The sequence below is a fragment of the Callospermophilus lateralis genome, chromosome 11, assembly GCF_048772815.1.
Source record: "Callospermophilus lateralis isolate mCalLat2 chromosome 11, mCalLat2.hap1, whole genome shotgun sequence".
NCBI classification, from domain to species: domain Eukaryota; kingdom Metazoa; phylum Chordata; class Mammalia; order Rodentia; family Sciuridae; genus Callospermophilus; species Callospermophilus lateralis.
Window position 1 is genome coordinate 72,723,769 of NC_135315.1, and position 25,514 is coordinate 72,749,282.

Below are 25,514 nucleotides of genomic sequence, written 5' to 3' on the forward strand. Positions count from 1 at the left end.
CAGGGACAAGATAAAGTCCCCAAGAGTAAATCCTCAAGGATGCACTCATTTTTACTAGGTCCCACTTCCTACACTGTCCACTACCTCCCAATAGTCCATTCAAATCATTAGTCCTCACTTAACCCACAGATGACGGCAGAGACCTCATGATATATTCACATCCCGAGGATTCCCACTTTGGATACTGCTGCATTTGGGACCACATCTTCAAACACATGAGTCTTTGTGGGACCCAACATATCTAAATCACAACGTGCACTTTCCTGTCTGTGATGGAAGAATTTAACAAAAGTATCTTGCAGTTCTAACATTTTAATTAATGTAATAGTATTTCAAGATGTATTTCTTACACAAAGCTATTCTGAATTGCTAAGAAACATTTTTTTATATACTTCCAATAATACCAATCACAACAAAATAATTTAGGTTTAAGGTAAGTTACAGAATTAAAGAAAAGATTGAGGTGAAGGTGAAGCTAAGCTTTTTAAAGATATGCTATTTCCTAATTATGCAGAAGCCATTTTCCCCTTTGGCTTGATTCTAAATTGAAAAAAAAATGTGAATGTAAAACGAGAAGAGTATGTGTTTCAAAAGCCAAGAAAACATAGTTAAAACTACATAAAGCACAGGTCAGGTTTTCATATTGATCAGATTAAAGTAGATTAATGTTTGTTCTAAATTCTACTATACTTAATTAAATTCAGTAACTCCTTTTGTTAAAAACAGATCTTCATTCTTTTAAACAGTAAGTATCTATAAAGTGCTATTCAACATGCAAAAGAAACATCTAAGCGTGGCCCTTCCTACTAAATTTGGTGCTCTACTCACAAAGGAGTTGCATGATTCTTTCAATTAGCTTTAATAAATATAATTCTTATCATTCTAATTTATGGTGGGCTATAAAATTAACAAAAATGTTTTAAAAAACCCCAATTTGTTTAACGTGTATTCTATCTTCTAAAATAAATGAACCCAAAATAGAAACATTTTTTGGACAATTAAGTATTAGATATCAAACATTAATGAAATATCATTCTATTTACTTATTAATTATCAAGATTTAAATACATTAAACATATCCTCTCAAACCTGGCTGGCAAAAGAGGTAGATAATGTAATACTTACATAGCCAACTTAATGTTCATTATAAACAAGTAAGAAGTAAAGAGGCAGGAATCCCCATTGAACTCATATAACAAGTTAATGACTCAAAAGCCAATTCCATGATAATAATCTTTCCTTTGGTATCACTGTCATATGTCTTCATTTGATAAAATAAACCTGAAGTACATTAAGGCACAGAAACAACTTGAGTGAATGTAAAAAATAAAATGTTATTAACAAAGGAAACAAAGTCTATTTATAACATATTCACTAGGAACCACATGCAACTCTTAAATATTTGCATTACTTTTTTTATCAAATCTAATGTTCCTAATTACAGCCTAATTGTACTTGAATATTATATTAACAATATAGAGAAATCACAGTACTTTATCCACAAGTGTTCAGTAGCTGACTTTTAGTTAATAGTTTAATGAAATTTCATAATCAGTACTAAAATAAAATGATACAAAGTATATTTTTTATTGGCAATGGGTCAAATATATTATGACATACAAAAGTAGTACATTATATTATTTTTAAAAGCTTTTATCATTTGAGGCAAAAATTGAATAGCAAATCAGATAAGTCATGTTTTCATATATTTTAAAAAAGACAAGACACTCAAGAAATTGGTCAGTTTTCTTTAAACAGAATTGAGATCAATGAAGATACGTATTATCTGAAGGTAATACTAATATCTTTTCTTTTTCTTACATTTTCGGAATTTTTGGCTGAATTCATTTCCTCTATTATTTTCTGTGCTACTATCACTGTCACTGGTTTGCTTTTGCCTCTTTTGGGTATTCATCTAATAAGGTCAGAGTCACTTGGTTGTTGGATAGTCCATTCATAGGAGCTAGGTCCAGCATCTAGATCTGGAACATGACTCAGTGAGGAAGACCCAGACGTGCTACTGGGAAGTTGGGCTGTCATCTCATAGTAAGGAAGCTGCAGCACTGGATTATGTGCATGCTGCTGCTGTGGGGAAAAAAAAGTCAACTTATATACCAAAACAAATCCAAAATGCTAAGTTAAATGCACATTAAAAAGTCTAATGCATGTTAAAAGTAATATGAATTATGCAAATAGTCATGAGTAAATCAAATTGTATTTTGGTATAAGAAAGGCAGTGACTTCATAGTAGGAGTGTGGGAGCTTCCTTAAATCCTTAACATAAACATTTAAAGGTTTATTAGTTTACTACAATATAGATTATCAAAGAAATATAATGCAAACCACATATGTAATTTTAACTCTTCTAGGAGCCATAATATAAGAATAAAATGAAACAGATAAAAATTTTTACAAATGTATTAATCTCAATATATGATAGAGACATGATAACTAAAATTTCTAACTACTCACAGCAGATTAGAAATAAACTGTGATACCTTGAACTTGTCTTTCAACTCACTTCCATCTCTACTGGGGGGGGGAAGAAAGAGAGAGAGAGAGAGAGAGAGAGAGAGAGAGAGAGAAGAATAGAATGGAATATGTTGGGAAAAATACTTTCATAGTTTCAGGTAATGAGTGGTTGTTCATTAATATTAACTATATGAGCACCAAATACTATGAATGTTTTTCATGTTCTTCATAAATTTGTGTCATATATATGCTAAACTAAATGGGTATCAAACTTACCATTTTCTGAAAGAAAAAATATTCTTGAGGTAAAGCAGTATTATTAATGGGAAAAAACTGCATGGGAAAGGAAGATCTGCCCAAGATTTCTTCATTCCTTTTGAGAAATAAAATGGAAAGCAAAAAAAATCCTTAAAATTCTTAGGTACAAATATTCTTTTCTCTTAACAACTTAATGAGGATTGTCCATAATCAGAAACAGAGACAGAAAGAGCTTCTCTGGTAGCAGTTAGAATTAAATATCTTAAACAAAAGCATGCAAATAATGTTATTATATTGATAATGTAGTGTCAAAACAATACATTAATTAATTATTTTATTACTAAATATTGAAATTTCAACATTCAGAGTCACTTTTGGTTTTCTGATATGAAAATGTTAGACCAGCGCTTGTATTTATATAAAGACATACAACATTTAGATAGTAACAGAACAATAGCAAGTCATTAATCATCACTGGACATACACTTCAATCTTCTACAGATATAAAAACAAAGAGGGAGAAATTATCATCAATTTATTTTTAAAGTATCTTTACTATGTAAATATATAAACTGTACTCCTTCCTAAATGGACTACTAATGTTAACATAAACATGTTGACTGATATCTTCCAGGCATTAAGATAATCAAAACATCTCTAACTAAAAAAACTGTGGTATTCCCCACATTTCATTTATACATGTGATCGTTGCTATTATGGAGATGTTATAAATCCTGGCTAGGTTCTGCAGCTACTCTTCAATAGTCTACTAGCTCTATAGTATACCCTAATTTTAATGCTAACCACTAATCCTTAGGCTAGGAAGCATACTCTAAGGGAGGCTGAAATCAGCACTGGCAGATGGGAAGAAATGACAGAATGTAGTCAGATGGATGGGGGAGACCCCATTTATAAATACTGAGAGTAGTATCCCAGAAGTCAGTAGAAGTCAGAAGTCCATACTTCATTAAGAAAGAAATTAGAAAAATATAAGTTGTTCCATAGGGGTAAACTGAATAAACATTGAGGCTGCTGAATGGCTGATCAGAAAGTTCTCATCACCTTAAAAAGAGTAGCTCTCATATAACAGTGGGGTTAAAAAATGAACAGGAAGAAAGGATGTGAAAGATAAAAATATTTATTAGTGAGAGGAAGAAGAAAAATATGGGAGCCCAGTTAGGAGACAAGGTGAAAGGTGAAGGGAAATTACAGAGTAGGGAAGACTCCGCAGCAGAGGTGAGATAAGCTGCATTATGAAAACAAGTGTCAATTGTCTAAAACCAGTATTTTTCCCACGTGAATCTTTGGACACATAGTTGTCTGCATGGAGGAATCACATGTAAATTAAAAACTGTTATGGATTGATACATTCTCTTCATTTTCAGTTAATGAAACCCTTAGTACCTTAGAATGTGGCCATATTTGAAAACAGGATCATTGCATATATCATTGGTTAAGACATGTTAATACTGGAATAGGATGGATCCATAACCCTTTATGACTGGTATTCATATAAAAAAGGAATATTTGGAGATGAAAACAGAAGAACAACATGTGAAAATAAAGGCAGAAATGTGGGTAAAGCTTCTGTCCTTCAAGGAATACCAAGCAATGCTATCAAAACAACAGAAAAATAGGGGAGAGGCATGGGATAGATTCTTCTTCATAGCTTAGAAGAAACCAGTGCTTCTAATATTTTGATCCTGGATGTCTAGCCTCTGAAATTTTAAGACAATTAATTTCTGTTGTTTAAGCACTCTATAGTACGTTGTTACAGTGGCTCTAGCAAATTAAAAATTAGTTCAATAAAGAGCAAGGCATAAGAGGCAATAAGAAGTCAAAAAACCCATTTACAAGGAAGACTACTGAAGACTAGATTACATTTGCACATCACAACCAGGACATGATAACTCATTCTCATACTTCCTTTATGAAATACCAAATACTAGAAAAAAGTACTACCAATGAAATGTAGTGTCATGGGATATACAAACCATGTATCAAACATAAGATAGTTATACTGCAATCTTCTATTGCCTATCTAGTCTTTTAAACTCCAAATCCTACAAATATTTTGTTCTTTTCCCAAACCCAAAGAAAATGAAGTAGTTTTTTGCTCTTGGTATTAAAGAAGAGGGGAAGCTATTACATCACATATATGGCTCAATCCATAAGTCTATAATGATTTCCCTATCTTAGTAGTAATTTTCCTTTTGTTGAATACAGATTGTATGTTGAAATCAATACAATCCAAGTGGTATATTAAAGGTTCTCTGGAATTTTAAGAATACTTAATATGTCAATTTTTAATAAAGCAAACACAACCACGACATGTTAATAGTCAAGCTATAGGTTCAAAAAATTTGAGATGGATGGTGAGTCTATCACCATTAAACAGTGTAAACTTTGGAACATCATTTCATCTCTTTAAAGTGTATTCTCTTCATTTGTAATGTGGTATTTTTTCGTGATTATAAAATAAAATAATATTTGAAGAGCACACAGTACACACTAAACACTAGTTTATCAATTTTAACAAGTTTAAGTATTTTCTCCACTTCCACTCTAAGAGTCATATTCTTCTTTTATATTTTGGTGAAGATACACTTAGAATTTTATGGTACTCATATTCGTCTTGAGTCATTCATCTGACAATTGCTTCTCGGTATGTACAGTCAACCAATCACTTCACTTCTATTAACTACCTAAAATTCAAGATTAATCATTGCTGTTGACTGCTGACCCCTCCTCACAGTCACCCTTTCTCCATGAAAACATCACAGGATGATATACAGGTATATCTATCTTTGCTGAATGTTGAGATACCTAAATACCATAAGAAAGGAAATGAATTATTTTCACTATACTATATTTGAATTAATTGTTATATAAACAAAAGACATCAAAAGCGTTACATCTTTCAGTGGGGGAATTTCACAGATGTCTCCAGTTCCTATTTTGATGTTCCTGTCCTCACACTTACCTTTTAAAAATAACCCCACAGATAATATCAAATTTCTACCCTGTAAATGTCTATTTTTTTTTTAAAAAAAAAAGAAAGGCTACTATGTACCCATTGATTTGAATTCCCTCCTGAGTATGTTCTCTTTACTCTAAGAACACACTCTACGGTGTTACCAAGATAGTTCATGGTGGCCTTTGGCATTCCTAGACTCAAGGATTGTCCAGTTTTATGGGGTTGCTTAGATACCCTAAGTTGGTGGGCCCCCCTGAACAGGAGCTGAGCATGCCCCCTTAGCCTTGAGTAATGGAGGTGTGGAACTGGCATCCCATGAAGTGAGAAGCAAGTGGGCCTTACCTTTCCTGGACAAGGAAGTGAAGCTCTGGGATTGGGTGTCACTCAATGGGACTGGGCTACACACCACCCTGTTTGTTGTAACACAATGCCTTGCCTTATTTGGGTGGAATATTCTATAAAATGTCTTCCCCTAATAAATACTGGCATTCGGGTGTGCTTACTCTTTTGCCTCTTGTTTCCCTTGGTCTCTTTGTCCTCCAGCTTGGGAGCTGACACCTGAAGTCTCAGAGCTGTCCCTGACCCCTGGAAAAAGGTATTTCTGTGTTTGTGTGGTCTTTTACTTGCCAGCCCAGCCAGCTGGCAACACTAAGACTTGGAGTAAATTTTAGAGCAGCCACAAACAGACCAAGTTAGTTCTTTTGGAAAGTATAAACTGCACATAGGCACATAGTTTTGTTCTTCTTTATGTCCAACTTGTATTTTATTCAATGTCTTCAACATATGTACACTTACACCTGAACACACCCATTTCTCAGACACATTTCAGGATAGCACCTAAATATGTTTTGTGGAATATATTTTCCTAATAGCCTCCCAAATAGGTAAGACCATCTAACTTACAGTGAAGTTATTAGTTATAATTGTGTAGGTAGTTTTCTCATCGCATACCCATTCTCAAAGTGCATACCCATGCTAGAATTAAAAAAGATAAGCCTTTCTATGGATCAAATCCTACCTAGTGTTACTACTTTAGTTGTGCAAATACCAAGCTAAAGATTTTTAAATGTCACATTTAAGAGAATAAGTTCTTAAACATGACTTTTTCTTCCCCACACCTTCCGGTGGTGGTGGAGGAGAGGAGCACCTGGGAGAGAAAGGTTCTTTGTTTTGGAGTGGGTGAAACAGGATCTTCAGCTAATTACTATCATTGTTATCATTTCTTGTTAAATGAGTGTACTTTCCATTTGCCTTTATGGAAGAAACATTTACTGTAATTTCTTATGCAGTGATTTTTCTCCAGATGAATACTTTATCCTTAGGGGTTTTTTCTCATTATTTTAGATATTTAATGTACATAGTATATAAAACCACCTGGACTTCTCTATATTTCAATAAATAAATTGAATTCAAGAGATAAATATTTTAATTACTTATCTTGGTAATCAAAGAAGGAAAAGAAATCTCATGATACTCATGCATCTAGATAGCAAATGAAGAAGAGTGAAAGAAGGGAGAAAATTAAATGTGATGATTTGAGAGGAAACAATGAGTTATTCACTCTTCATCAAGTTGAGATCTAGTGTCAATTTTAAAGTAAATTGCTATCAGCAGAGATAATTTGTTCACCAAAAGGCAGATGAGAGAAAAATCAAATGGATTAGGTTGGATGGATGCCATCTTCTTAGACACTTCAAGTGAGATTATACAGACATTTGCATTCCAGGTATACTACTAAAAATTTTTTGGAATCAGAACAAGAGCTCAAAAATTACTCAGCTTCTACAGACTTTGGCAATTAATTGTTTCTTCTTTTAAAAAGAAAAGTTTTCTCTTACAACAACAAACATGTCTTTTATTTCAATTTGAAAAACAGTCATCCTTTAAATTAAATCATTGTTTATCAGGGGAAAGTTAGTTGAAAAACATGTTTTTCTAACTAAATGGAAGCCTGCATTATGCAGGCAATAAACATTCTTGATTGAAAGGAATTCTTGCTCCTTCTTCTAAAACTGCCATGGGAATAAAATAGAAAAGGGGGAAAAACAGGAGAAAAAAACCCCACACAGCCCTATAGTTGTGTCTAGTTTAGGAGCCAAATGGGATTTTGAAGCCTACCATTTTTCTATTCACTTCCAAATTTAGCACCCACAAATTTCCCATTTGGATAATCATGTTTCCCAAACTTGAGTGCAAGCCATTTTTTGAGGAATGCTAGTGTCAGTTGCTCCTTGTTAACAACCATAGCTAATCTAACAAACATAGGCATATCACAAATAGGACACTGATTTCTTTTTTTTTTAATTAATTTTTATTGTTGGTTGTTCAAAACATTACATAGTTCTTGATATATCACATTTCACACTTTCACTCAAGTGGGTTATGAACTCCCATTTTTACCCCATATACAGATTGCAGAATCACATCTGTTGCACATCCTTTGATTTACATATTGCCATACTAGTGTCTGTTGTATTCTGTTGCCTTTCCTATCCTCTACTATCCCCCTCCCCCCTCCCCTCCTCTTTTGTCTCTCTACCCCCTCTACTGTAATTCATTCTCCCCCTTATATTTTTGTCCTCTTTCCCTTCACTTCCTCTTGTATGTAATTTTGTATACCCCTAAGGGTCTCCTTCCATTTCCATGCAATTACCCTTCTCTCTCCCTTTCCCTCCCACCTCTCATCAATGTTTAATGTTAATCTTCTTCTCATGCTCTTCATCCCTACTCTGTTCTTAGTTACTCTCCTTATATCAAAGAAGACATTTGGCATTTGTTTTTAAGGGATTGGCTAGCTTCACTTAGCATAATCTGCTCTAATGCCATCCATTTCCCTGCAAATTCTATGATTTTGTCATTTTTTAATGCAGAGTAATACTCCATTGTGTATAAATGCCACATTTTTTTTTATCCATTCTTCTATTGAAGGACATCTAGGTTGGTTCCACAGTCTTGCTATTGTGAATTGTGCTGCTATGAACATGGATGTAGCAGTGTCCCTATAGTGTGCTCTTTTTAGGTCTTTAGGGAATAGACCGAGTAGGGGAATAGCTGGGTCAAATGGTGGTTCCATTCTGAGCTTTCCAAGAAATCTCCATACTGCTTTTCAAATTGGCGGCACCAATTTGCAGTCCCACCAGCAATGTACAAGTGAACCCTTTTCCCCACATCCTCGCCAGCACTTGTTGTTGTTTGACTTCCTAATGGCTGCCAATCTTACTGGAGGGAAATGGTATCTTAGGGTGGTTTTATTTCCATTTCTCTGACTGCTAGAGATGGTGAGCATTTTTTCATGTACTTGTTGATTGATTGTATGTCCTCATCTGAGAAATGTCTGTTCAGGTCCTTGGCCCATTTGTTGATTGGGTTATTTGATATCTTATTGTCTAATTTTTTTAGTTCTTTGTATATTCTGGATATTAGGGCTCTGTCTGAAGTGTGAGGAGTAAAGATTTGTTCCCAGGATGTAGGCTCCCTATTTAACTCTCTTATTATTTCTTTTGCTGAGAAAAAGCTTTTAAGTTTGAGTAAGTCCCATTTGTTGATTCTAGTTATTAACTCTTGGGCTATGGGTGTCCTATTGAGGAATTTGGAGCCCGACCCCACAGTATGTAGATCATAGCCAACTTTTTCTTCTATCAGACGCCATGTCTCTGATTTGATATCAAGTTCCTTGATCCACTTTGAGTTAACTTTTGTGCATGGCAAGAGAAAGGGATTCAGTTTCATTTTGTTGCATATGGATTTCCAGTTTTCCCAGCACCATTTGTTGAAGATGCTATCCTTCCTCCATTGCATGCTTTTAGCCCCTTTATCAAATATAAGATAGTTGTAATTTTGTGGATTGGTTTCTGTGTCCTCTATTCTGTACCATTGGTCCACCCGCCTGGTTTGGTACCAGTACCATGCTGTTTTTGTTACTATTGCTCTGTAGTATAGTTTGAAGTCTGGTATAGCTATACCGCCTGATTCACACTTCCTGCTTAGCATTGTTTTTGCTATTCTGGGTCTTTTATTTTTCCATATGAATTTCATGTTTGCTTTCTCTATTTCTACAATTTTGATTGGCATTGCATTAAACGTATAGAGAACTTTTGGTAATATCGCCATTTTGATGATGTTAGTTCTACCTATCCATGAACAGGGTATATTTTTCCATCTTCTAAGATCTTCTTCTATTTCTCTCTTTAGGGTTCTGTAGTTTTCATTGTATAAGTCTTTCACCTCTTTTGTTAGGTTGATTCCCAAGTATTTTATTTTTTTTGAGGATATTGTGAATGGAGTGGTTGTCCTCATTTCCATTTCAGAGGATTTGTTGCTGATATACAGGAATGCCTTTGATTTATGTGTGTTGATTTTATATCCTGCTTAGACTCTGTTTAAATTGCTTAATATTAGTTTACATGGCTGCCCTTCAACCAAAGGCCTTTTTTACTCCATTAAGAAGCTTTGTCTCAATCTGCCATGTACAAATACCTTTTTCTTCTTTCTTCCTTTCTCAAGCTTTTAAAGTAAGTCTAGTTTCCTCAAAATCTTTTTAAATGGCATTTCACAACTTTTTACTTTACCACATAGAGATTATCTCATCTAGAAACATTTCTTATTCTTTTAACCTTTTATATTAAAATATATTTCCACATCTTGACTCTATTTATCTATTTTCTAGCCATTAATCCTTTTTATAAATTCACATTCTGAAACAACTCTTATAAAATTTCTGATTTAGATAAATTACTCCACTTAAATAAGATGAAACACTTTCATGTTTTTTTTTTTTATGGTACTATAATACTATAATTGAAACCCAACCGAAACTTCTTATACTCTTTGTATATAAATTACACATGATAGAATCTAACACTTAGTAACCTTGTTTCGGCAAAGACACAGACCAAAGCAATAATAAACCTTTTTTCCATTTACCAATTTATGAAAACACACATAATGTTTAAATTTATTACCTTATGGAACTTAATAAGTAAAGAGTACTTGATTTCATATTTAGTGGTTGATATTTTAACACTTTAGCTTTGTAAATTAATCAGATGTCTGTAAAAAACAAGATCTTAGACAATTGTAGTAAACAGAACTAGCCATCTCTTTCTTGTTGAAGAAAAATCCTTCTACAGGATACCATGATGGTCCCATTGATATACTTAACAACTTTTCGTTAAAAAACCATGGGCTACATTTTTGTATTGTATCAACCTATGTTCTAACTGTTCTTGGTCTTACTGGGGTGCCTCCTTTCTCTAACAATTTTTCTTCCTCAGAGGCGAACAACTTCAAACCTGAGTCAGCCATTTTCCCCAGTTTGCCTGAGAAAGTTCTAAGAACAGGCAACTTGAAATGAAAACAAAACAAATCAAAACAAGAACACATTGTTTTTTGAAATGGTCACTCATTCTCTCGCCTTCCCTCAGGGGCGAGCAATTTCACTTACCCCCAAGCTTCAGGCATTCCATGTACGAGCCACCAAATGCTGCAGTCTGGCTGGGCCCAAAATCACAAGCCACTCACAGCTTGTAGATTCAAACAGCAATTCTTTATTCCCGAATTCACACCGGCCCTTTACAAACACGTTCTGGGGAAATCCACGTTCTCTGCCCAAATCCACACCACCACTGGGCTTCTGTCTCCAAAAAATACTGTCTGAATCCCGTGAGAACTCAAGAGGAATTCAGGCAGCAGGATACACCCTATTCCCAGCAGGAATAACCTTCCTAAACCGGGAACGCCCTAAACCCGGATCCGCCCTGGTCCTTGAGCAAGGTCACTGCAAAATGTCCTATTTCCATGAGTCCTTCCACTAAGCAACATGGGGTATGCTGGCAAGGAAATTGTCATACCTACTTGGCAAATGGCTCCCAGCAGGTTAGTACCTTTGTTTTACCATTAAATACAAATATTGTTTGAATTTGTTCATGAATAGACTTTTTTTTGTATTTCAGTCTTTTCATTTCTGAAGGTTTTGAAATGATTTTAACAGATGAGTTATTTGCAAAAACACTGCAGTTTCTTAGGGTGAAATGTGCTATTTATGTACATTCAAAAACAATGAATTGATGCTCAGTGAATTTTGTCTATTATTACCTCTATGTTCAAAGAAGTATTGTAATTTTAAATTTGGTGTTTTTTTTTTTTTTTTACTTTTAAAATGCATTTCTACACTTTCATTTGGTAAACCTTGGGTGATTTAGCCAAGTTTTAAGTGTATATTTTGAGATATGTTAATTCCCAAATTGTGCCTTTAATGAAAAGGGTATGTTTTGCCTCTATAAGACAAAAAATGCCACTTTCACTGTAATATCCTGTGGTGCCTAGTGTTACTGATTTGTCCTTTCAGGAATAAAATTGGTTATTTTGGCTAGATATGCACTGAGCCATGAGTGTAGCTCTTATTAAAAAGTTAATCAGACATGGACAACTTATATTATATTAATTGAATACCATGGAAAAATCAGATTAAATCCATTATGAGGTTCTCCTAATCCACAAGTTGTGTAATGATATAAATATCATGGCTAATATCTGTATGTTTGTCAATATCATATGAAGTAGAAAATAGATGTTCTTTTAATAATTAGGTGTTGTATAAGCAGTTGCATATTATATACTTTCAGTGGAGTATTAGAAATTAATTACTAGTACAAATATTTTAATTATGTGGAACAATGATTGGGTCTACTACAATGTCTAATGTTTCCAAAATAGACATTGGTGATTGGTATACAAACAGATATTTTCAGTAGTAATCATACAGAATCACTATCTTAATTGTCTTTATGTTCCATAATATTTAGAGAATGATAAAAGATAATCCAGTTTTTATTTTTTTAAATTCAAATGAAGCTAAAATGGAAAACAAACCAAACAAAGTGACAATAATGAAGCTTTCACTCAAATAAAAAACAGTTACTATAGTAACTTAAAATTGCAGAATTACAATGAAAGTGGAATGAAAAGATAATTTCAAATGCTATATTAATCTTCTGAAGTATGGGGAAGAAGAGTTGCTGTTTGATATTTGAAAGAGACTAGGTTGCTGTTTAACCTTCTAAGATGACTGATTTTGTCTTGTCTCTTAATAATAAAAAAATAAATGTGGAAGCCTCTGACTTCAGGAATTAACTATAAGAGAAGAGAACTATTGGTATTGGTTTTGCTTGTATAATTTCCCTAAGACTGATGACTATCACTTTATTTAAGGAAGTCATAATTATGTGTGGGAATGGAGGGCACACTGAATGAAGCAGTATATTTATAAATGGTCTCAAGGATATAATTTTTGTGTTTATTTCTACTTTATCCATCACTACAACAGAGGTACAGACACATGGAGACATAATATGAGATTTTACTAAAGAGGGAAGGAGGGGAAAATCCAGAATTTTGGATGAGTAAGAAACTACTCATTCAGTGGGTCTTATATATACCTAAAACCAATGGGATCATATTGTGTTTAGGTCTCTTTAAAATTTCATGCTAATGGCGCAGTAATTGTAGATGGTGTTAGCACATTTTTCTTGGGTCTGAAAATAGAGATATAAGTTTATAGTCAGAAAAGAGGTGATGCAAAAGCTAGGACCCACTCTGATGACGAAGGAAAATTTACAGCAGGTCTTTGAAGTCTTCTCTGTATTCCCATAAACAGGGGTAAGTCACTCTTTTTTTCTTTTTTGGTACCAGAGGTTTAACCCAGGGACACTGAGCCCACTCCCAGTCCTTTTTATTTTTTTTTTATTTTGAGATAGGGTCTCACTAAGTTGCTTAGGGGCTTGCTAAGTTGCACAGGCTGGTTTGAATTCAACAATCCTCCTGCCTTAGCCTCCCAAGCCACTGGGATTATAGGCATGCACCACCATGCCTGGCCACTCTTCTTTTATTCAATCTTCCTTTGCTTCCTGCCTCTTTTCCTTTTTTTTTTCTTTCCACTAATTGGTATTGAGCAAATTCTATGTGTCAGGTACTATAATGGCCACAGGGGACACAGTAGTGAACAATATAATATAGTCTTGCCTTTATGGAGTTTATAGTCTATGGAGAAGACAGACAATAAACAATTACACTGATAATTAATTACAATTGAGATTGAGGCTAGTTGTAAAGTAAAGGGTACACTGAGAGTATATCACATGAAGAAAACCTGAATGGTTAGGAAAGAGTTTTCTTCAGATGCAATATTTTCATAGATTATTATAAGTAAATAAGACTTAGCTAGTCAATGAATGTAAGAAAGAATATTTTTGGAAGAAGAAATAACATTTGCAGAGGCTCTGAAGTTAAAACTTAGAGCATTTGAGGTAAAAAGGAGGCTAATGAGCTGAGAGGGTAGAGACCAATATGAGATTAGAAAGGTAAGCAAGGGTGTTGATCCCATTCTACTGCAATTGTTTGTATAAATGATTACAGAGACATTTTTCCCTTTTCATTTTTGTATCCTAGATGTCAAGTATAGTGCCAAATATATAGTAAGTGCCCTATAAATGCTTGTTGAATTAATGAAGTAAAGGAAAAATAGCTCTCTCACAATTGGAAGGCCACATCATTACAAAGCTCAGCTTGCATGTGACTATTATTTCTCTTATCATGTCTTATCACAAAAAACACATTTATTTAAAGAATAGGTGACTTTTTCATAAGCAAAGAGACTGAAAGGGACTGGTTGGTGACAGTGAATTCCTAAATTGTACTAAGAGGAAACCAATTTTCAAGGCAAATATTCTTTTTTTATAGTTAAAATCTATACCATAGTAAAAACCTCAAAGTCAAATTTTCTATATGAACTTTGGAAACAGAAGCTAATAAAACTTAATGAATCCTGCTTCTGAAAGCCACATAGGGTAAAGAGAAAAAAAAGATGTGCAGCTGTTAAGAAATTAAGACCATAAGATACATGGGTTTTTAAATTTCTCTAAACTTTGTTCCAGTTTTATTTTAAATATGATAATATATGATTAGGTATACCAATAAAGAATGAAAAAAGTACATTGACATAATTATCCCAGAGTTATGAAATAATAACCAATACATTATTATCTAACAAATATCATCTGGGCTGTGATGCAGCTGAACTCCCCAGTATAAGGAAAGCACTTTTAAAATTGTAGGCTTGCAAAGGTGTATATACAGAGGAATCTCAGACCCTCCTCTGAATTCCTGTTATCATCTGTTACACTTACTTGACACAGGTGTATTGTCATAGTTTGACCATTTTGTGTATGCATCTTATCTCCTCCATTAGACCATAAGTCCTTTAAGAAAATAGCATTAGGCTTCACATCTCCAACAATTCTATGTATAGATGGTGTTAATTTAGAGTTTTACTGGAAGATGCATAATATACAGATTTTATTCTAAGTAATTTTATTGCTTATAATGCCTGACAATAATGAAAGAGTACTTTAGTAATATTGCTCTATGAGCTCAAGAATAATTTAAAATTAAAGTTACTAAAAATGAAATATTAGTGACTAATTTAGTTAGTTTTGCACATAACTTTTTGGTGTTTAATTCTAATAAAAATGTGGTTTTGATAATCAATCTCATAATAGAAAGGCTAAACATAATACACATGCCTTTGCATATAAGTAGTCTTAGATTTTGTTTTTGTTGTTACCAAGGTTTTCATTTATAATCTTTGAAATACTTCCATAGTTAAATTACATTGGAGGAGAAAAGCCATGGAAACATTTTATTTTAATCTGTTTACTGAATTGTAGAGTTGCTTTTTTTGACCTGGGTTTTCAGAGAAATCATATTCAGGGCTTGCTCTGGGTTATTCAACCTCCCTAACACAAGGTTGTCTTCTTTTTCTATATAAGGCACATTCTACTTTGTTTAATTCCTGATGGATTAATTCAACCACTTATTTGAGACACTGTAAAAGAAATAAACACTATGAAATGACACAAAAAAGACTTTGTTAGAATCACAATGTCTGGTTTGTGGGCTCTATGAAGACATTTAGATGCTAGAGTTAAACTATGTGCTCCATTAACGATTAGACATAACACCCTTCCTAGCATTTTCTTTTGTCTTTCTCCATGCCAATATAGTTTCATAAGTATAAATGCTGTCTGAACCTCAAAAAATTATAGAGGTAACCTTCTGCTGTCATTGTATGTCAAATTACTAGATCATAGGATTAACAAAAGAAAAACCTAGAAGCTGCTGACCAATTTTTGGCATCCCTCCAGCCTTCTAAATCTTACAGGGATCTTTAGTTCCTCTAAATTTATATGACCAAGCAGATGTTATATATAAGCAAGATGTTTATTGAGCCTTGGAGGTTACTAATAGCTTTGCAATTACCTCTCGCATGGGAGGGGGAAATAGACGGTATCTTTGGTTCTTTACAATTCTAGTATTTTAATAATTCTGACAGTTATGAGAAATAGTTGAGCTACTTTGAATAGTTACTTTTGTCAAATGGCAGGATTTCACTAAGTATATTCACTAAGTATATTCCACGTACATCACACATGACAGCAAGTTTCTTCAAAGAGCCCTCTCCTAGGTATTTCTGGAAGGTTTCAAGGGCTCCCTCATGTGTATTCCTGAACAAATCACTAAACTCACCAGCCTTCTACCAGACTACCTGTTGTTTTCCTTTGCTCTTATTTGTCTCCATGTTACCCTCTGTATATAAGGGAACCCTTGCAAAAATGCCTACACCTCCCCCCCCCAAGAACTTAGGAGTTCAGGACTTAAACATGAGTCAAGTTGGAGGCTACATTCAAGATACCAAAACAAATAACAGCCACCACATTTTACCCAATATCACTTCACACTTTATTTTTTATTTTTTTAAATATCTTTTTTTAATTAAGTGGACACAATATATTTTATTTTCATGTTGTGCTGAGGATCGAACCCAGTGCTTCATACATGCTAGGCAAGCACCCTACCTTTGAGCCACAACACCTGCCATATCATTTCACAATTTAGAGGACTTCTGGATCCCTCTTCTCTCAGGAGGAATGATTCTAATAGGCTCCTCATACACATGGACTTTGATTGAGTTTATTTGAATACTGTGCTGGACATGTCTATTATTGTCTGGATCATGTAGCATCTCAAGTTGGGACTCCAATAATTTTATTTTTCAAATTATAAGCAACATCTTTAAGATGCTTTGATGTAAGATCTGGCAGGTGTTAAGAGCCACTGAAAAAAGAGAATTGTTTTCTGCAATTAAGTCACCTGGTATTTTCTGTCCTTGGTGATTCAATTCCATCCCTTAATTTATATATCCTGATTCTCCCATCCACATGTTTCCCCGCTGCTTGAACTCACTCTATCCATGGCAACTTTCTATGCAAACTTTTTATTATTGCCCTCTGTGATTCTGGCTCAAGGAAGAGATATGGCTCCAGAATGCTTTTTTCTCAATCTATTCAGCTCATATCTTACGAGGTACAACCAGTGAAGTCCTTATCCCAACATATTGTGATTGTTTAATGCTGTCAACTCTGTCCCAATTTCTAATAATTTTGGTAGTGGGGATTGCCAGGTGCTTTTTTCATAAGCAGTTTTCCCAGGCCTGTTTCTCCCCATTAGGAAAAGTAGGCACAAGCAAACTGACAATTGTCAGAGAAATGGCCCCTGAATATTGCAATGAAAAGTCTCTTTGGCTTGAGAGACATTAATGAAATAGGAAGTTTTTGTGAACTTCATTATTTAAATATTTTTCTAAGAAAATGGATTTTTTTATTTTACAGTTTTATTGAGATACAATTCACATATCATACATTTGTTTTACTCTTTCAAAGTATACATGTTAATGTTTTTCAATATATTTATCACCATAGTCAATCTTGGAACATTTTTATCACCACACAAAATCAAAACAAAACAAAACAAAAAACAACAGCAAGAAAACACCCTGTACTTTTTAAGCTATTGTCTTCATGCTCAAGACCTCACCAGTTCTAAGCAACCACTAAATTACTATCTCTACAAGTTCAGCTATTCTAGGAATTTCATATAAATAAAATCATATAACACATGGTCTTTTGTACCTGGCTTCTATAATTGCTTAGCATAATATTTTGAGGGCTCATTCCTGTGGTAGCATGCATCATTTTGTTCCTTTCTATGACAAAATAACAAAGTAGTATCACATTGTATGGTCATACCAATATATATATATATCCATTCCTGCGTTGATGCACTTATGACATTTTGTTGTGGTTGTTGTTGTTGTTGTTTTATACCAGAGATTAAACCCAGGGGTGCTTAGCCACTGTGCTACACTGCCAGCCCTTTTTAATATGTTATTTAGAGATAGGGTCTTGCTGAGTTGCTTTGGGCCTCACTAAGTTGCTGAGGCTGGCTTTGAACACACAATCCTTCTGCCTCAGCCTCCCAAACTGCTGGGATTACAGGAGTGTGCCACCATGCCTGGTACTTCTGCTTTTTAGCTAGTGTGAATAGTGATGCAATAAGGATGCGTGTACATGTTCTTATTTAACTACCTGTTCCCAATCTTATGAATATATTCCTAAGTGTAAAATTGCAGGGTTATATGGTAATTCTATGTTTACCTTTTTAAGGAACTTCCAGTTTTCTACCTCACCAATCCATTTTTATTTCCACCAGCAATGTCTGAGGATTCTAGTTTCTCCACATCCTTACCAATACTTGCTCTTTTTCTTTTTTTCAATTATAGGTATCTTTAGTATTTGTCAACTGGTATTTCATTGTGTTTTAAATTTTTATTCCCAATGTCTAATAATGTAGAGAATCTTTTCATGTACTTTTTGGCAATTTACATATCTTCTTTTGAGAAACATTTAAGTTTTTTGTTCATTTTTAAATGTTTGTGATATGGAGTTTTAACAATTCTTTATATTCTAGATACTAGACCCTTATCAGATACATGATTTGAAAATATATTCTTCTCTTCTTTAGATCATTTCAACACATTGTTTTTAATGTCCTTCAACGTAGAAAAGTTTTTTTTTATGTTGATGAAGTCTAACATCAGTGTGTTTTTTTTTTCTTGGTTATGCTTTGAATGTTATATCTAACACTCCTTTGCCAAACACAAGGTCAAGGTTTACTTTTATGTTTTCTTCTGAGTCTCTGGTGTTGTCTCTTATATTTAGATTGCTGATCCATTCTCAATTAATTCTGAATCAATTTTGGTTATGGTTTGGGGTAGGTATCTGACTTCATTCTTTGCATGTGGATATCTAGTCGTCACAGAACAATTTGTTAAATATACTGTTTCCCCATTGAATGAGCTTGGCCCCTTGTTGAAAATCACTTGACTTTATACATATGGTTTATTTCTGGAATCTTAGTAATATTCCTGTGGTCTATTTGTCTATCCTTATGCTAGTATCACAATGTCTTAATTATTATTGTTTTGTAGTAAGCTTTGAAATTGGAAATTGTGTCATTAAACTTTTGTTCTATTTAAGTTTGTTTTGATTATTCCCTTATATTTCCATATTAACTTTAGAACCAGTTGTGAATTTTTACAAAGTTCTGGTAGGAATTATGTTGAAGATGTTGGTAAATGAGGATTGTTGTGTGAAATCTTCTGATTCATGAACTAGAGATGTTTTTCAATCTATTTACATCTTCTTTATTTTCAACAACATTTTGTAGATCTTAGAGTATAAGGTTTGCATGTAAATTATTCTCTTTTAGTTTTATTTTAATTTGTTAATAATAATTGTATATATTTATGGGGTATAATGTAACATTTTGATTCATGTATATATTATGATAAAATAAAGGTAATTGGCACATCTTTCACCTCAAACACCATTTTATTTGTGGTGAGAATATTTTAAATCATTTATCTTGGTTATATTTAATAATAATAATACATTATTATTAACTGTAGCCACCTTGCTATAAAATAGAATATCAAGAGTTATTCTTCCTATAAAACTGTGACTTTTGTACCTATTGACCAATGTTTCCCCTTTCTGTATCCATTCCCCTATCAGTCTCAGATAATCATCCTTCTATTGTCTACTTCAGATATTTTAAGATTTCACACATAATTGAGATTATACAGTATATGTTTCTCCATGCCTGGCTTATTTCAGTTAATATAATGTCCTCTAGGTTCTTCTATGTTGTCACAAATGATGCAATTTCCTGTTTTTTTTTAACTGAATAGTATTCTGTTGTTTATATATACTACATTTTAAAAATCAATTAACCTCTTGATGGGACCTTGGGTTCTTTCCATTTCTTGGCTATTGTAAATATTGCCATAGTACACATGACGGTGCAGATATTCCTTCAGCTTATTGATATTGTTTCCTTTGAATATAGACACAGTTGTGGGATTGCTGGATCATATAGTAGTTCTGTTTTTATTTTTTTTGAAGAACCTTCATGCAGCCTTCCAAAATGGCTATACTGATTGACATTTCTACCATCAATGAATATGGAATCTCTTTTTCCCTCCTATTCTTTCCCACACTTTTGATAATAACTGATCTAACAGGTGTGAGTTAGTATATCCTTCTGGTTTTGATTCAATTTTTAGAGATGTTAATCATTTTTTATGTATCCATTGGATGTTTCTGTCTCTTCATTTGAGAAATGTCTACATTGGTCTTGCTATTTTTAACATAGGTACATGTTTTCTTGTATGGAATAATCTGAGTTCCTCTCATATCTTAGATAATAGTCCCCCCTCCCATGTATGATTTTTTAAAACTTTTTATTTTTTATTTTTAGATATACATGACAGTAGAGTATATTTTGACATTATTATACATACACGAAGTATACCTTCCCATCCTTTGTTGTACATGTATGAACACAGGAAAGTTATGTCCAGTTCATTCTACTCTTTCCTATTCCCATTCCTCCTCTCTTCTCTTCATTCTCCACTGAGAGAGAACATTTGGCTCCAGTGTATAATTTACAAATATTTTCTCTGTAGGTTGTCTCTTCACTCTATTGTTTGCATTACTCCCTCCAGTCTTGGTATTATTGGTAAAAATTGCATTGGATGTTTAGATTCTTTTGTAATTCCATGCCAATTTTAGGATTTTTTTTTCTATTTCTGTGAAGAATGACATTTTTTAATGGGGATTGCATGCATCCATAAATTGCTTTTGGCAGTATGGACATTTTAATAATATTAATTATTCTAATTCATGGACACTGGATATTTTCCATTCATTTGTGTCATCTTTAATTTCTTTCACAAATGTTTTACAGTTTTCATTATAAAGATCTTTTATTTCCTTGGTTAAATTTTTTCTTGAGTATTGTTTTTGATGTTGTTATAGATGATTTTATTTTCTTAACTTCTTTTTAGGCAGCTAATTGTTAGTGCATAGAAATGCTGCTGATTTCTATACACTAATTCTGTTCAGATATCTAATTTCTTCATAAATCAGTCTGAGTAAATCCTATGTTTCTAGGAATTTGTTCATTTCTTCTAGGTTGCCATGTTTGTTGGTGTATGATGGTTAATAATACCTTCTTATGATCCTTTGTGTTTTGTGTTATCAATTGTACTGTCCCCTTTTCTGATTTTGGTGTTTTTGTTAATTCATTTTTGAGAAGTCTCTTTTTTTCTTAGATTAACTAAGAGTTTGTCAAGTTTACTTAGTTTTGTTGATATTTTTTCTATTGTTTTTCTAGTTTCTATTTCATCTACTCTGATCCTTATTATTTCCTTTCATCTGCTAATATTGTACTTTATTTACTCTTCCTTTTGTAGTTATTCAAGGTATAAAGTTAGTTTGTTTGAGATCTTTCTTCTTTTTTGATGTAGGTATTTTTCACTATAAAGTTCCCTTTTAGAACTGCTTGTGCTATATCCCATAAGTTTTGTATGTACAATTTCCATTTGTTTGATTTGAGTATTTTTTCTTTTCAGTTGTAGATGGACACAATACCTTTAAAATTTTATTTATTTTTATTTAATTTTTTATGTAGTTTTGAGGATGGAACTCAGTGCCTCACACAGGCTAAGCAAGTACTCTATCACTGAGCTATATCCCCGGCCCCCTGTTTTGAGATATTTTTAAATTCCCCTCTAATTTCTTTGACCCAGTATTTGTTGTGGAGTATATTGTTTAATTTGTACATATTTATTAATTTTCCATGATTCCTCAGATTATCAATTTCTAGTTTCATATCATTGTGGTTGAAAAACATACTTTATAAGAATATATATATATATATATATATATATATATATATATATATATATATATATATATATATTTGTTATTGGACACATGCCTTTATTTTATTTATTTTTATGTGGTGCTGAGGATCGAACCTAGTGCTTCACACATGCTGGGTGAGTGCTCTACCACTGAGTCACAGTCCCAGCCCCTTGATATGATTTTGATCTTCTTAAATTTGTTAAAACTTGTTTTCTGGCCTAATATCTGATCTGTCCTGAAGAAATTTCTGAATGTACTTGAGAAGAACATGCATTCTGTTACCATTGAGTAGAATGCTCTGTATATGTCTATTGGGTCCATTTGTTTTAAAGTACATTTCAAGTGAAATGTTTCCTTGATTTTCTGTATAGATGATCTGTCCATTGTTGAAAGTGGGGTATTAAAATTTCCTTCATGTTGCAGACTGTGTCTGTCTTCAGATTTCTTAATGTTTGCTTTATATACTTGGAGGCTCCAATGCTGGCTTCGTATATACTCGCAATTATTGTACCCTTTTGATGAATTCACCCATTTTATCGTGATATAATGATCTTGTCTCTTTTTACATTTTTTGACTTAATAACTATTTACTCTCCTTTGGTCTCCATTTGCCATAGATTATCTTGTTCTATCCCTTTACTTTCAGTCTATGAGTGTCCTTTAAGTAAAATGGGTCTCTCATAGAGGGTACATAGTTGTTTGTTTGATACCAGGGAATGAACCCATGGTTGCTTAAGCACTAAGCTGCATCCCCATTTTGCCAACTCTTTTTTATATTTTATTTAGAGACAGAGTCTTGTTAAGTTCCCTTAGAACTTTGCAAAGTTGCTGAGGCTGCCTTTGAATGTGTGATCCACCTGCCTCAGCCTCTATGTCACCACTTTTTTAAAATCAAGATTTCTGCTACTCCTTGCGTTTTGATTGGAGAGTTTAATCCATTTACACTCAAAGTAATTATTAATTGGTGAGGACTTACTAGTGATGTTTTGTTAATTGTTTTCTGGTTGTTCTTTTTTAGCTTCTTTGTTCCTTTCCTTATGAAATACTTGCTTTTGTTGTGTTTTTCTGGCTTTCTCTAGTGGTGTGTTTTGGATATTTTCTGATTATATTTTGTGTATCTATTATAGGATTTTGCATTGTGATTACGAAGAGGCATACATGAATATTTTATACTTATAATAGGTTATTGATAACTTAATTTTGATTGTAAACACAAGCCATACACTTTCACACCTCCTTTTCTAAAGTTTTATGTATATGATGTCACAGTTCACATTTTTATATGTACTCCTTAACAAACTTGTAGCTTTTGCTTTTTAAAAGTAGCTTTGCCTTTTAATTTTTAGAGATAAATTTGATTTATCCACTGCCATTAAAGAATTAGAGTGTTTTGGGTTTGACTAGTGAGTTTTATACTTTCATAAGTTTTTATGTTACTAATTAGCATTCTCTTCTTTAAGCTTAAGTATGTCCCTTTTTTATTTCTTATAAGGCTTGTCTAGTGAAGATAAATTCTCAGTTTTTGTCTGAGAAAGTTTATTTTTCCTTTATTTTTGAAAGAAAGGATTGTTGGGTGTATTATTCTTGGTTGACGATTTTTTCCCCCTTGGATTTTGAATATATCATTCTATTCCTTTCTGAACTACAAGATTTCTAATGAGGAATCAACTAATAGTCTTATAGTAATTATCTTATATGTGACAATCACTTTTCCCTGGTTGCTTTCAACACTTTCTCTATAACTTAACTATTTGATCATTATGTGTTTTGACATTGGTCTGTTTGGATTTATATTTTTGATGTCCTTTATATTTCCTGGATCTGGCTATTTCTTTCCCTTAATTTGGGATGTTTTCTAGCATAATTTCTTTGAAATATTTTATATTTTTGATAATACTAAAAGTTATTTTATTTCAAATTGATCATTTCAAATGTAGAAACATAATTACTTTTGTGCATTGATCCTCTTTTCTGAAGCCTTGTTAACCTTGTTTATTAGTTTTAGTAGTATTATTAAAAATAAATTCCTTTTGATTTTCTATACATGAGATCATGTCATGTACAAATAAAGATAGTTTTATTTCTTCCTTTCCAATTCAGATGCACTTTATTTCTTGTTTAAATTTCTCTGGCTAGAATTTCCAACACAAAGTTGCAAACAAATAAGAAGAGTGGAGTCCTTGTCTTGATCTTAGAACGTTTGTTCTAAGATCTAGTCTTTCATCACTAAGTATGGTGTTAGCTGTGAATTTTTCGTAGATGCCTTTAACAGAAAAGGTATTTACTGAATAATTTCTTTTATAGAGCTTTAAGAAATTATCTTTTAAAATAAAATATCTGCAATTAAATTTAGACATTAAAACACACTATTTCTACATTACTTGGGGTTTCATTATTCTGTTTAAAATTTCAGAATATTGGAATGCCCTAGTCTTCTTGAGGTGGACTTTTGAAATTTATTTTTCTGTCCCCAAATCTCTCACTCCCTCCCAATGTTACCTACTGATTTTTTTAAATACAAAATATACTCAAATGTGAATTGTTATGATTACATATTGCAATGGGTAGGGATTTAAAATAACAAGAGACTTTCTTTACTACCTCCAAACTATTAAATAGGTTAGAATGGAACTAACATCCTTGCTTCAATATGTTCCCAAAATAGAAGCAGGGAGTAGCTAATCTTTATTCCTGGGTCTATTATTTTTTTCCTTCAACTTGAACTATGTCATGTACCTTGTTTCTAAGGTCTCTGTTGCCACTCCTTTGGCAATGTGTTGTTCTTGTTTCTGACTCAGCTCTCTTGAGGCAAGCAGCTTCTGTAACTTGTCTGTTGCAGCAATAATAAAAAGAAAGATTTTTTAAATACACTTATGAAAATTAGTGGATTCACTGCTTAGTAACTTTAATAATTTAAGATTTCTATTCCAGAAATTGAATCATTGGAAATATTTCAAAGCTAGATAGACTGCATGCAGTCTGAGGGTTGTTTAGCATTGTTCCAATAATTGGAGAAATATAGCTCATACAGATCAGTCAGGGAAATGCCACAGAAATTTGAGGAGTAAATTATCTCTGGATCCATATAGGAAAAGGCTCCATTAAAAAAGATAACCATATTTTTTTTCTTTAAGCAGAGTGAAAGCATGGATATTTTGATTAGCATTAAAATGCTGAATGTATCAGAAATGCTTTTAGTTGCAAATTACAGAAAACCTGATTAAGAGTGGGTTGAGCAAATAAGGATTTATTTTCCTCACATAAGTCTCAGTGTGGTTCTTAAAGTGTGATCCATGGACTCCTGTGAATCCTTGAAACCCTTTAAGGACAATAATAATAAGAAATGGTTTGATGTTTTCACTGTGTCGACATTGGTACCAATGATTCAAAGCAAAGGAGGTGTTTTAGTCAGCTTTTTATCACGGTGACCAAAATACTTAACAATTATTTGGGGTCCATGGTTTTGAAGTTCTCAGTCTATAGATGGCTCCTCAAGGTGAGGCAGCACATCAATGGGGAAAGGCCCTGGGGAAGAAAGCTTCTCAGCTTGTGATATGGTCAGGAAGCAGAGGGGGAGGGAAAGGGCCAAAGGAAAGATACACCCTCACAGGTCACACCCCTGGTAACCTACCTCTTCCAGCCAT

At 33.2% G+C, this 25,514-nt stretch overlaps 1 pseudogene; it reads right to left on the bottom strand.

The window, feature by feature from the left end:
* Window positions 1-1,798: 1,798 nt before the first annotated feature.
* On the bottom strand, window positions 1,799-25,514 carry LOC143410598 (splicing regulator RBM11-like; annotated as a pseudogene).